This window comes from Bos mutus, chromosome 15 (assembly GCF_027580195.1).
Source record: "Bos mutus isolate GX-2022 chromosome 15, NWIPB_WYAK_1.1, whole genome shotgun sequence".
In the NCBI taxonomy this organism is placed as follows: domain Eukaryota; kingdom Metazoa; phylum Chordata; class Mammalia; order Artiodactyla; family Bovidae; genus Bos; species Bos mutus.
In genome coordinates this window covers 39504497-39517627 of record NC_091631.1, presented here as the reverse complement: position 1 = coordinate 39517627, position 13131 = coordinate 39504497, and the positions used below count along the sequence as shown (strand labels likewise).

The 13131-nt window shown below is 44.4% G+C and overlaps 1 protein-coding gene and 1 non-coding gene across 2 annotated transcripts in view; one reads left to right on the top strand and one right to left on the bottom strand.

Moving 5' to 3' along the window:
- The window catches only part of PARVA (parvin alpha), a 180010-nt gene that overhangs the window by 131198 nt on the left and 35681 nt on the right, over window positions 1–13131 (bottom strand). The window lies entirely within an intron of this gene.
- TRNAG-UCC (transfer RNA glycine (anticodon UCC)) lies at window positions 11784–11856 on the top strand. The gene has a single exon. It is a non-coding gene; the product is annotated as a tRNA-Gly (tRNA).

Sequence of the window (13131 nt, the reverse complement as noted above, 5' to 3'; positions counted from 1 at the left end):
ATCTTTGCCTAGACATCCGAGTAGGGCTGAGATGTTTGTAACCCCTCTGTTACCAGGCTTGAATGCCCTTGTCTGTGCCATGAATGTGTAGTGAACCAGATCCTCAATCTCCTCTCTTGTCGGCCTGCCTCCCTGACCAACCCATGTCAAGCAATTCATAATGGCAAATGCCGGAGTCCATCAAGATGTTACATACAGTAAACTCAGCACTAACTCTCAGAGCTGGTACAGATTGAAAAATACCCCCAAAAAATGTCCTAAACAGTTTGATATGAACAGACAGATGACTGCTGCTTGGGTAACCATTGAGGGAAACAGGAATTGAAGACCTCTGGCAGCTCACTCCTCCCATTCCTTGCTGGGAGCAGTGGGTGGTGTGCAGAGCACAGGCTCTGGAGTTCACTGACTGAATCTGAATGCTGGTTATGACACTTACTATTTGTGTGACCACAGCAAATCACTTCCCTGGGCCTCAGCTTTTTCCAGCTGGGGATAACGGTGGTTCTTGCCCCCACAAGATTGCTAAGACTATAAAGTAATTTAAGACCTATCTTGTGCTTTTAACACCACCTGACACATAGTAGGCACTCGATAAATGTTAGCTGCTATTATCATCTTCATTATCCTCTAAGAACAAGTCTTGGGCTCAGGATCAGAGCACAGAACAATCCTTACTTCAAGCAGGAGCAAAGGAGAGAAAAGATCCAGAGAGGAGGGGCAGGAAGCCAGTAGCAAGAGAACAGAACAGAGTCACGTTAGTGGCAGAATGCCAGACGAACAGTCCAGAAACTTCTACCACTGAGGCCTCTCCTGCTGCCTGAGGTTCCGAGCACCCTTCACGGTCCTCCCTCCAGCTTTCCTGTGGTGGCTGCTCAGCCGCTGGCCCAGCGGTTCTGCTTCTTCGGAATTCTTGTCCACGTATGTCCTTAAAATAATCTCCATCGACTTCAGGTCATTTGAATAAGACTCTTTGCCTCTTTGAAAAGAAGATCAACTAGCTGTGACCTTTGTTTTCTAGAAGAAGATGCGAGGAATCACTGAAGGAGAGTGAATTTATGGCCAAGCCGGAAGGCACCAGGCCTCTGGACTCCCAGCACAGTGCTCTTTCCAGGTGAACTCTCCCCTGGCTTGTGGCACTGTCTTCCGCCAGGCTGCTGCTGTTCAAGGTCTGTTTGCCTCAGACACTGAAGACTTCTCCTGCCTTTCAGGGGTCTGCAGCAGCAATCATGGCCAGGGTTCTTCCTGCCACAGTACAGTGCTCGCCATTTTTAACATAAATAATAGAAACCAAAGGGTGTACATGGGCTTCAGATATTTCTCCGCACACTCTTCAGGGCTGCCATGTCTCCTGTTTCCTCGCCTGCTCTGGCTGTGCTCGATTCATTGTTGCTGGAACCCCTGACAGGGAAGGCTGAAAGGGACTAAGAATTTAGCTCTGCAGTCATTTCCTTGAGTCTCTGAAAAGCCCTCCCTCTCGTAATTAGCAGCCTCACTACCTCTGTGTCCTGCTTTTTCTCCCCTACTGTTGCAAAATCCATTTTCCCCGGCAGTAGAATCTCCCTTTTTGCCCAGCCAGAAGAATTTTTTAACTTCCCTGCTCAAATTTCAACCCAATAATCCTTCTCTAATGCACACCACCTTTTCCCCCCTTTAGACTGTCAAAGACCCATCATTTCCCCATTTTCTCCTAATTTTTTATTCTTACTTGGACTTTTTGGCTCTCAGCCCTTTAGGACTTTTTCTTTTTTCTGCTGCAAACATTGTCTGCTAATACAGTATTCTTAGGCTCTTTTTCTCTTCATGTTGGGCTGGGATCCAATCCCAAACTGCCTTTGCTTAGTTATAGCTTCTTATCTTTTTTTTTTTTTTTTTTTTTAAGTCTCTCTGCACTACTCAACACCACAAAGGGTGCTGGCTCCTGTCTTCACATCTTACCTTTCCAAACAAAATGAACAGAATTTGCTTATTCCCTCATCTTTCCTCAACTATAGATCACCCAAAAGTATTCCTTGTTTTGCTACAGCACCAAAAGCAAAGGCAACAAAAGTAAAAAAATAAATAAATAAATTGAACTACACCAAACTTAAAACTTCTGTGTATCAAAGGACAGAATCGGCAGAGTGAAAAGGCAACCCACAGAATGGAAGCAAACATTTGTCAATCATGTATCTGATAAAGGGTTAATACCCAAAATATATTAAAAATTCCTATAACTGAACAACAAAAAAATGAACTACCTGATTAAAAAATGGGCAAAGAGCTTGAATAGACATTTCTCCAAAGATACACAAATGGCCAAGGAGAACATGAGAAGAAGCTCACATCACTAATCAGGAGGGAAACATACATCAAAACCACAATGAGGGACTTTCCTGGCAGTCCAGGAGTTAAACTTCTCCTTCCAAGGCAGCGGTGCGAGTTCAATCCCTGATTGGGGAGCTAAGATCCCACATGCTTCAGGGCCAAAAAGCGAAACATCAAACAGAAGCAATACTGTGACAAATTCAGTAAAGACTTTAAAAATGTCCACACCGCAAAATCTGTAAAAAACACATACACACACAGTGAGATACCACCTCATACCCACTAGGATGGCTACTATGAACAAAACATGTGTTGGGGAGAATGTGGAGACATAGGAATTCTTGTGGTGGGAACATAAAATTGTATAGCCATAATGGAAAATAGTATGGCTGTTCCTCAAGAAATTAGAAATAGATTTACCATAAGACAGAGTAATTCCACCCCTGGGTATATGCCCAAAAGAACTGAAAGCAGGAACTCAAACTGATATATCTATGCTCATAAGAGCATTATTTACAATAGCCAGATGTCTAGGGACAGATGAATGGGTAAGAAAATCTGGTGTATATATATATACATAATAGAATATCATTCACTCTTAGAAAGGAAATTCTGACACATACCACAACATAGGTAAACTTTGAGAACGTTATGCAAAGTAAAATAAGCCAGTCACAAAAAGACAAATACTGCATGGTTCTACTTATAGGAGCAGAAAGTAGAACAGTAGTTTCCAGGGTCTGGGATGGGCGAGGGGTAATAGGGAATAGCTGTTTAGTGGATATAGAACTTCAGTTTTACCAGATGAAAAAGGGCTCTGGAGATCAGCTGCACAGCAATGTGAATTTACTTAACACCACTGAACTCTGCACTTGAACATGGTTAAGATGGTAAATTTTATGTTATGTGTTGTTTAGTCATTCAGTCATGTCTGATTCTTTGCGACCCCATGGACTACAGACTGCCAGGCTCCTCTCTCTGCCCATGGGATTTCCCAGGCAAGAATACTGGAGTGGGTTGCCATTTCCTTCTCCAGGGGATCTTCCTGACCCAGAGATCGAACCCAGGTCTCCTGCTACCTAGGAAGCCCATGTTATGTGTATTTTACCACAATTAAAAAAAGAAAAAAAAAAACTTCTTGGTCACAGCCTGGTTATTTCACTAATTCATATACTAACTTGGGCAAGTTAATTCAATTTCTCCATGGTTCCATTTTTCTCATCTGTAAGTGGGATTAGTTAGTATCTACTCCAGAGGCCATTGTGAGGATTAAGTAAATTTCTATATGCAAAGTATTTAGAAAACTGCCTGACATAAAGTATTGTTCAGTCAATGTCAGTTATCACAGCAGTAATAATATTATTACAGTGTGTGAGATATTATTCGAAGCACTTCCCTATGTTAGGGAAGTAAGTCTTCAACCTACCCATCTTCCTTCCAACCTCCACCCCCAGTAAAGCTGAAATTTTACAGATGAGGAAACAGAGGCTCAGAAAGGTTAAATGATCTGCCTGGATCACATAGCCAGTGGGTGATGAACAAAGATTAAGTCTGGCTCCAATGAGGTCCGGTTGCTGAGAAGTAAGCAATCAGCACGCTGATTCCAAACCAAGATAGAACTGAATCTTCCATTCCAACTAAGAACTAGGCGGTGGGGGGAGGCTGTGGCAGGGATGGCTGAGAAGCTGGGCTCTGCTCCAGGCCAGCAACCCACCAGCTAAAGAATCCCAACTGTCTTGGTCCTCCTCCCACACCCATCCTGCCCCGGGGATGAGACCAGCTGGATCCAACAAAGAAAAATCAAGACAAGAGTGGGAAGTAGTCCCAGAGGTCACCATGGCCTTGCAGCAGATGGAAGAGCAGACACAGTGGTCAGGACCTGCCAGAGCACCCTCGTCAAGCCCACAGTGAGGGAATAAAACCCCACACCACCCGGAAAGTAGAAGCATTTATCAGGGAAAAGGCAGAGAAAGCCCCCACCCCCTGCCTCAGACCCTCGATGGGCCCATGCTGTGCTTGGAGAACTTCTGAGAACAGGGCACGAATGCACTTTCTGGTTTTCCTCCAGACCAAGAGAGCCTGGGTCCAGCAAAAACCTTCCAATGACAGGCAGTCTAGGGTTTCTTCTTTTAAATAAGTGATTTCTCCTCCCCCTCCAGTCCCCAAGTCTTTTAAAATACCAATGCTGGCCTTGGGTGGTCTCTGGTCACTTGCCATTGGAACCTAGAGTCTCCAGCCCAGAGGCAAGGGTACCTACCATCTGGCCAGAGGTACCCCTGCTGCTTCCTCCTCCAGTGCTGCTGGCTGCAAGGGCATCTGGCCACCCGAGGGGACTCAGGTCAGGCTATGAGCAAGAAGGAGGGCTTGGCACCAGAGGGCCCTTGAAGCAAAAGAGATCCAGAAACAGGATTTTGACATTTGGGAAGGGTTTTTTTTCCCCCTTCCAACATTGGGAGGGGCTCTGTAAACACAAACTTAACTTGGGCCCTTGTCTGTGGGAAAAAAGCTTGAATAAATCCTCTCTCAGTGAAAAATCCCCCTCTTCTACCAATTGTTTTTTTTTTCTTTCAATTTTTTTTAGAGTAGGCAAGTAATACATATTCATTGTAGAAAACAAATGAGAAACTGTAGACAAGAAAATTAAAATCACCCCAACCCTACCTCCCTAGTTTTAATCATTGTTAACATTTAGGTATATCCCTCCAGACTTTTTTTCAATGTAAATATAAATGTTTATACACATATAAGCATATACTTTCTGAAAATTTTTTAATATACTGTGGAAATCATTCCATGTCAGTAATACAGAACCGCATTGTATTTTTGATGATGTTATAGTATATGCAATATACATACGCCATGATTTACTTGATATCTATTAGACGTATAAGTTTATTTCAAGGTTTTTACAAGTATGAACAATGCTGTTATCCACACAGTGTTCATACCTTTGTCTAATTATTTTTAATGAATAAACTCCTGAAAGTGGAACCGCTGGACACAGCGGTGGAGGTCACGCAGGAGAACGAGGCGCCGCAGGGCAGGTGCGCGGAGCTGCAGGAGAGGATCCTGGAGACGGGAAAGATCATGGACGGGTTTGAGGGGACTGTGGACCACGCGATGGAGGAGCTCAGAAAGAGAAGGAACTTGTCAAGGCTCAGATCCAGAAGGTTCTGAAGGAGAAAGCTCAGCTGACGGCAGACCTGTACTACAAGGAGAAGTCATTCTTCGACCTCGTCAAGCCATCTGAGAAACAGAAGAAGGTGATCGAAGGCTACGGCAGGAATGAAGAGTCGCCGAGGAAGTGCATTGAGGATTATACAGAGAGGATCAGGAAGGAGGGCCAGAAGTACCAGGTGCTGAAGGCCCAGGGGGAGGAGAAGCTTCCGCAGGCAAACAAGGAGATTGCGCAGGTCTGGAACAAGGCCCCGACAGATGCCCTGGCACTGCAGGTGGTCCTGAGGAAGGAGCAGATGCGAGTCTACTCGCTGGAGGAGGTGGTTGAGCAGAAGACTAAAGAGGATGAGCTGACCAGGATCTGGGATGACCTCACTTCCAAGATGGAGAGAATCTGACTTAGCAGCCCTCCCTGTACTACCTTCCCTTCGTGGGTGTGTGTGTTTGTCTATCTGTCTAGGGTTTCCTTCTCTATTGATCTCAATTCGATTTTTAAACTAAGTTGCTTTTGGAAAAGACTGAATAAAGTTTCCCTTAAATCTAAAAAAAAAAAAAATTTATGTCATACACATAAATCTCCCAACTCCAACTGTTTCACTGATATATACAAGTTTCCTTAAGTGAGGGACCTCTGCGCTATGCTCGTAATCTGAACCAGCCCTCAATTTTCTCAAACACAGTTCTCCATCATAAGCAGTTCCAAAAGAAAACTCCTTAAACCCCTTGTCTATGATCTCATAAATGACTAAGTGGCATTTAAAAGATACACAATTTTATTTTGACTTTAGTAATCCACTCAACGACTGAGTGGCTAAGCACAGCACGGCACAGTCCGCTAAAGAGAGACCCACGTGAGAGGGGTACCAGGATACTTGCCACACAAAATATATTTGTACAAAATTAGACTTAACTACCCACCATCTGACACCCCCAACCTCTGCCTATCCATCCCTCTGTTCCTTCTCCCTTCTCCTTCATCCCTCCTTCCATCTATCCCATCCATCCACCCATCCATCCTTCTTCCTCTATCTTTCTTTTCAAATCACTCCCCTTCTTTCTTTTTCATCCCTGCCCTACTCTTTCTCCCTGCCTTCCTTATCGTCTCTTCTTTCCTGAAGCAGTTGGGACCCTGTATCAGAGCAGACAGTACTGGAGTTGCACGAAGTTTCCAGCTGCACGGAGAGCTGGAGAAGCTGTCTGTGAAATCCTCAGTCTTTGGTATTCATTATTTAAGTTCTGTGGAAATGGGTTCGCTTTGAAGTCTACTGACTCATCCTCCTCCTTAACTTCTTATTTCCTGTAAATGATCCATTAGTTTTTGGCAAGGTCCCTGTCACACAGCATTCCCATCAGAAGGGGCTGTTCCGCAACCCTGGGCAGTGTGAACACTGCCTTTTGCAGTGGAACTGGAAGCATGATGGGGACGTGTAGACTCTGCTTTCTTAAAAGCTGCTTCAACCAGCCCTAACGCCGCCTCGAATTAATAATGTGAAACACATGCTCCATCTGCCTGCTAAAGGGTGACAAAGCCATTTATGTTCATAATGGCCAAAATTATTCTACAGATGAAAAGTTTTCTAAAGCAGCTCACATAGGCTAGTCAATCAGTTCCACCAAGGGGGAAAATTCCCCCTCAATCATCCCACTTGAGACCTCTTTGCCAAAACAGCCAGTTCACTGTGGCATTAAGATGTTGAAAGGGGGAAACAAATGGAGATTATAAACAGTTCTCATAAGTTTTCAAACTTTCTGCCCCTGGTAAGGCATGCATAGATTAGCGCCAACAGCTTAGTGGGAAAGGTCATGTGCCTTTTCACAAAGATCCAGGGAGCCACGCAGGACTCTTGTGGACTTCAGAAACTAAACAAATCAGTTACAAAGGGGCGGGGGGAGGGGAAGCAGTTCTTTAAGAAAAAAACCGAATTGGACTGGAAAAGTACTATAATCAGCAAAAAGCTAAATCTTTCCCCCTCCCCCCACGCCCACACTCCCTGCTCCCCACACGCGGCTGGTGGGAGCAGAAAGATAGTCCTTTGATACCAGAGCAAATAAAAGTTTGAATTACTGACTGCTCATGTTAATGCTGGATTTTACTACCGCCATATTTCAAAATGAAATTATTCTAACATCTATGCCTCAAATTAAGATCTGTGATAATATATATTACAGTTCAGAAAATGTCTTAGGTTCAGATGATGTAAAGGCTGATTCCCCTGGAGAGTAAACACTGGCCATTGTTTCTCAAGGGCTAAAACTCTCCTCATCCCTCCAAATAAATTTAAGTACTGATGACATCAGGGAGTGCTGCCCGGTTATCAAAGCACATCTGGGGTGGGGGTGGGGAGGGCAAGATAATGCCACTTAATAGTCAAAGTGGTGGAAACGTCTTAAACGCAGGGTTGTCAAAAGAGGGCTTTCTCCTATTATTTACAGATATGAAAGCCCTATGAGAAAGTTTAGCACACAACACATGAAATTTAACTCTCTCCACTCCACCACGTTGGAATCCTGGTTTCAAGTTTCCCACACCATCTTTACTCCTACGGGCCCGACAATGTCTTTTGGGGTGTATTCATAGATATCCAGAGCCCAAACACCCATCTGTGTAAGTACAGTTGGCAGCTCACTTCTCAGACATAAACTCTCCCCAAGTCCTGGAGTCCTCGGTGCTCCCTACTGGCCTCCGCACATCACTCATCAAGGTGGTGGGGGAGGGGCACGCGGGTGAAAAGCAAAGAGCTAAGCCTGCCCACCAGTGCCCAGGTGGGCTCCGCAGCCAGCCTTACATTCTAAAAGGAGCACAGCCCTTCATTCTATGGCATTAGGTCCTCTGACACAGCGGCAGGATGTCTCCTCCTCTCAGCAGCTCCACGAAGCAAAACTTCAGCAGCTTCCCCCAGGCACACTAAGGAGAGGTTCATTGTGAACAGGCAGCAAGGGTCAGCCACACCTCACACTTCTCTCCCGACCCCATCTTCGGGGCTAAGCAAATAATTCTACATGAGAAAAAAATATATATTTCCACTTTTAAAATTACATCTCACAATTCCTCTCACTTCTTATGAAAACAAGATCAAATGTTTGTAAGGACTCACTTGAATATATTTTCACTTTCCAAGCACAAAGCAGAGGACAAAAAAAAAAAAAAAGAAATTCTCAGCAGCCACAAGACAAGAACGCCTTTCTCCTTCCCTGCCAAATCCAAGCATTATGCACATAGAATGAACATGATGCAATAGAAACATCTCCAAATGCTTTCTGATACATTCTCTCATTTAATCTTGCGACTCCTTAATGCTCACATTTTAATTGCAGTCTTGGAGCCTTAAATTCCTCCAAAGGTGCTAACATACGAAAGAATGTGAAGCATGATTTCATACTAACTAGAAGCAAGAGAGGATTTCAGGCCTCTTAAAATAAAAATCTATCTTCAAACCCCTCAGAGTCTGCATGAAACACAGCAAATTCAGTCTGCTGTCCCGAGGGAAGCAGGCTGCCGTAAAACGTAAGTAACTCCTCACTGGTACTGTTAGCTTTTTATGTGTTTTAATTTTAAAACCCGAGTATAATTATCTCTTATTTACTAGAGTCACAACTCTTGCCAAAGGGAACACAAACCACTTCTTTGGGGATGAAGTTGCTGACAAAGGTTTGACAAAAATAATTAATAGCTCCATGCTGACCCCAGGGTAAGTCTTGGAGCACAGCGAAGTGAACTGGCCAAGGATGAGCCGGGCATGGGCGCGTGATGCCCGGCCAAGGGCATGGCACACACCCGGTCCTGAGAAGCTTGGAGGCTTCTGAAGGGACTCAGGCTATGGGACAAAAGTATGAGAGGTTTTTGCACATCCTCCTTTAGTCATGGTTCTGTGTTGAAACTGCTTTGCGCTCCAGTTACAAATGCTCTCCTGTTTAAGAAAGCTGTGGATAGACAATTAATGCCTTTCAGCTGGGGCTGGAGTGTTCTCCAAGTTTGGTTCTGGGCTCTATGGTTTAGCATGCTCATTCTCAGAAATTCTGGCTAGAGAGCCTTTGGGATAGGGAGCCACCAGGGCCAGTTTCCTGGAACCTGTCCGATAGGCACCTCACCTGATCACTGTCACATTTGGGGAGCCAAGCAGAAGGTGGGTGCGGGAGGATCATGAGCAGCTGGGTCAAAACCCTTAGGAGGAGGAGTCTGCCTCTTAAAACATGCGAGTTCAGAGATTCCATCTTAACTTTGCTCTTAAACTATAAAAGTCTTCTGAGTGCAAACCTCATTCAATTCTAGCAGATACCCACCCCCCACCCCCCGCATTTTCATTTGTCTACCGTGAGTGCTAGGAAGCTTGTAGCCCCAGAACTGTAAGATACCATCATCCTTTTATCATTATTATTAATGATGGGTTTACTTGCAATACCATATCTTTCTGTCTCCTGCAATAATCCCATCCCATCCCCTGGAGCACGGACATGTTTCATGATTGGCAGCTATTTTAGATCCTTTTGGGGTGTGCTTGTGTGACTGACAAGACTTCAAGTCTTGAAGCCAGAAAGAATTTGATTTCCAGCCTTGACAAACCACTTAATGTGGCTGACCCTCAGCTGCCTCACCTATGAGACGGAGCTCTTATCTTTGTAGCAGAACGGGTGAGGATTATGCTGCTTTAATCCCCCCTGGATGCCCAAGGGCAAGTGCCTGGCATGGGCATCCAGAGTGTAACATGGAGTAGGTACCCAATACACTAGAGCTACTGTTATTCTTATGAGTGTTAATAATACCAGCCACAAGGACAAAATTAAAGAGGTTACTGACCCCAGAGAAAAATTTCTAATTCAAACTTCATTATCTTAAATTAACTCAGCTATTTTTTTCCCCCTTCTCATAGAATTGAAAAAAAGCCCTGAGATTTTGGCTCCAATTTCTCAGTGATAATCTTGGCTTTAGTAATATCCATTAAGAGTTTCCAATCCAGGGAGAACTATTAACTCTGCAGTGGAAGCAGAAACTCCGATATCTGAATGAAGTGAAGGTCTGCTGGCAGTTGTAACGAGATCATTTGCTCCTGCAAATGTTATTTCTTGGCTATCGGTATCTTTTGTGCGAATTTCTGCAGGCAGAGATCTCGGGGGGAAAAAGACTGTCTGGGGCCCACACGTGTTTTCAGAACAGGCTGGTACATCCTGTCCTTGCTACAGAGCCTGGTACATCAGTAGCAAAACAGACCTCTCTTTGGACACACTTTTTTTTGTGAATTCTGCAGGACTCAAGGCTGGCTGCTGAAGCCACCACTCAATCTTCCTCTCAGGCTGGGTCGGTGAGCTGCTCCCTGGAGCCCCCTGGTGGCCCTTTCCATGTTCACACCATGTACTCACACCCCTCAGGGGCAGGGAGAAAGTGGCTTTAAAAGAGCCACCCAAGGGGTGGTTACTGGCATCCTTCATCCACAGGGACACCCACATTTTTAGGATCAAGGAAACATGCTGTGTTAAGGCTGGTACAGACACAGCACCTCTCTTAAATGTTAGAGTCGTTCACTGAACAGCTAGCTCTCGAGCATTTACTGCATGCCAGGCCTCACACCGGGCATGAAGAATAGACAGGATTATGACTCAGTCCCTGCTCTCAAGAAGCTTCTGGCCCAGAGGGAGAGGTGGACCAATACCTGTACCAAGAAGGACAATACAGAGAGAAATGCCAAGTTTTGCGGGAACCCCGGGGACAGTGTCAGCCTCCTTAGGCAAAGTGGGAAGGACATCAGGGAGGAGGCAAGAGTTAACCTGGATCTCATAGGCCAAGAAGTAGCTGAACAGAGAAAGGAGGACAGGCATTCCAGAATCAATATACATCAATATACAATATACATCAATATAGAAGAATCAATATACATCAAGGCCCAGACTTCTTGGGGGACTGTGGTGAATTTGGAGGGCTCCCAGCTGGGAGAAGAGGCTAGAGAAGTGGGTGGGACAGGCTGAGAAGGATCTCATAGGCCACACCAAGGGCCCTGCTTATCTAACCGTGATTCTCCAAACTGTGCTTGAGAGTTCCCGCAGACATTTGATTCTAATTTCATGGATGCTGAAGCTAAAAGAACTCTGTGGTAGCCATCCACGATCCACTGACTACAAATTCTTGCGTTTAACTCCAGGGTAACGAGGAGAGAAACATCAAATTCCAATACAGGGGCATCCTACAAAATATCTACAAAACACCAGTACTCCTGAAAGTCTGAGAGCCTGTCACAGGCAACAGGAGCCTAATTCCTTAGAGGAGCCTAATTCCATTTCTGAGTGACAATTAAATGTAATATGCCGGGACTTCGCTGGTGGTCCAGTGGTTAAGACTCTGCACTTCCAATGCAGAGGTCCCAGGTTCGATCCCTGGTCAGGGAACAGGATTCTGCATGCCACAACTAAGACTCAGTGCAGCCAAGTAAATAAGTATTCTAAAAACTAAAATAAAATGCTATCACACTTAAAAAAAATAATAAATGTAATCTGCTATCCTGGATGCAATTTTGCAACAGATAAATGACGTTCCTAGGTGAAAACTAGGAAATAAAGTACAGAGCCTAGTTAATGATTATGTATCGATCTTGGTTCATTAATGGTGACAAATGTGCCATACTAGTGTAAGATGTTAACAATTAACAATAGGGGAAACTATATGCAAGGCAAATGGGAATTTCTGTACTCCTCAAAATTTTTATAAGTCTGAAGTGGTTTGAAAAAATAAAATTAATTTTTAAAAAGTTCTGTGTTCATACAGATAGCCAAACTACTGTCTGCAATGGGTTGTATAATTAAATATTAATTATACAACTGTATAATAAAATGATAATACATGTTACACATGAGAACTTAGAAGATTGATTCATATTCTAGTAATAAGAGCCAACATTTTATTGAGCACGTATGCTCAGCCAGGCACTCTCCTAAGTAATCACTTCTGATCTCCAAAAGAGCCCCATGCACTAAGAACCGCCAACATCCCATTTTACAGGTGAGGAAATGAAGACAGCAATTAGACAACTTGTTGGAATTATATAAGTGGCAGAGTCTGGATTTGAACCCAGCTCTGTCTGATGCTAGAGTCCGGATACTTAATGACAATTCTATACTTTACTGCCTCCTGGTATTCAGCTTTATATACTGATATTTCACTGAAAAAAAATGCATTGATTTTACTATTCTTTTTAAGGTTTAAAACCACAGTTATAAATGGGATGATAAGAGGAGGGGGATTTCCAGTCAATGAGGGACTAGGTCAGAGCTGGTGGTTGGTGTTGGCGCAAATGTTCTGACAGTTTCAGTGTGAAGGATGGACTAGTATAGGCTGGGCCCCTGCTGCAGAGATATTCTAGCAACATCTCCAAAAGGAGGAGGAGAGGCAATCAGAGAGAATGAACTTCCCTAAAAGGATAAAGCGAAGGCCCTTGCTTTATACAGGAACCCTTTGTATCCAGCCCCAACCAATCATACCCCAGGCATTGCTGAGCCCCTAACTTGTGCCTGGACAGGTCTGCCTCCAGGAGCTCCTCTTGGCTGCCTCCACAGACAGGACCTGATGATTAGTAAAGGGAAAATAAGAGCAGTCCAAGCAAGGAGGCAGCTGGCCCAGAGCCCCCCAGAGGAGGGGCAGGGTCTGAGAAGGGGTGTTAGTGGGGG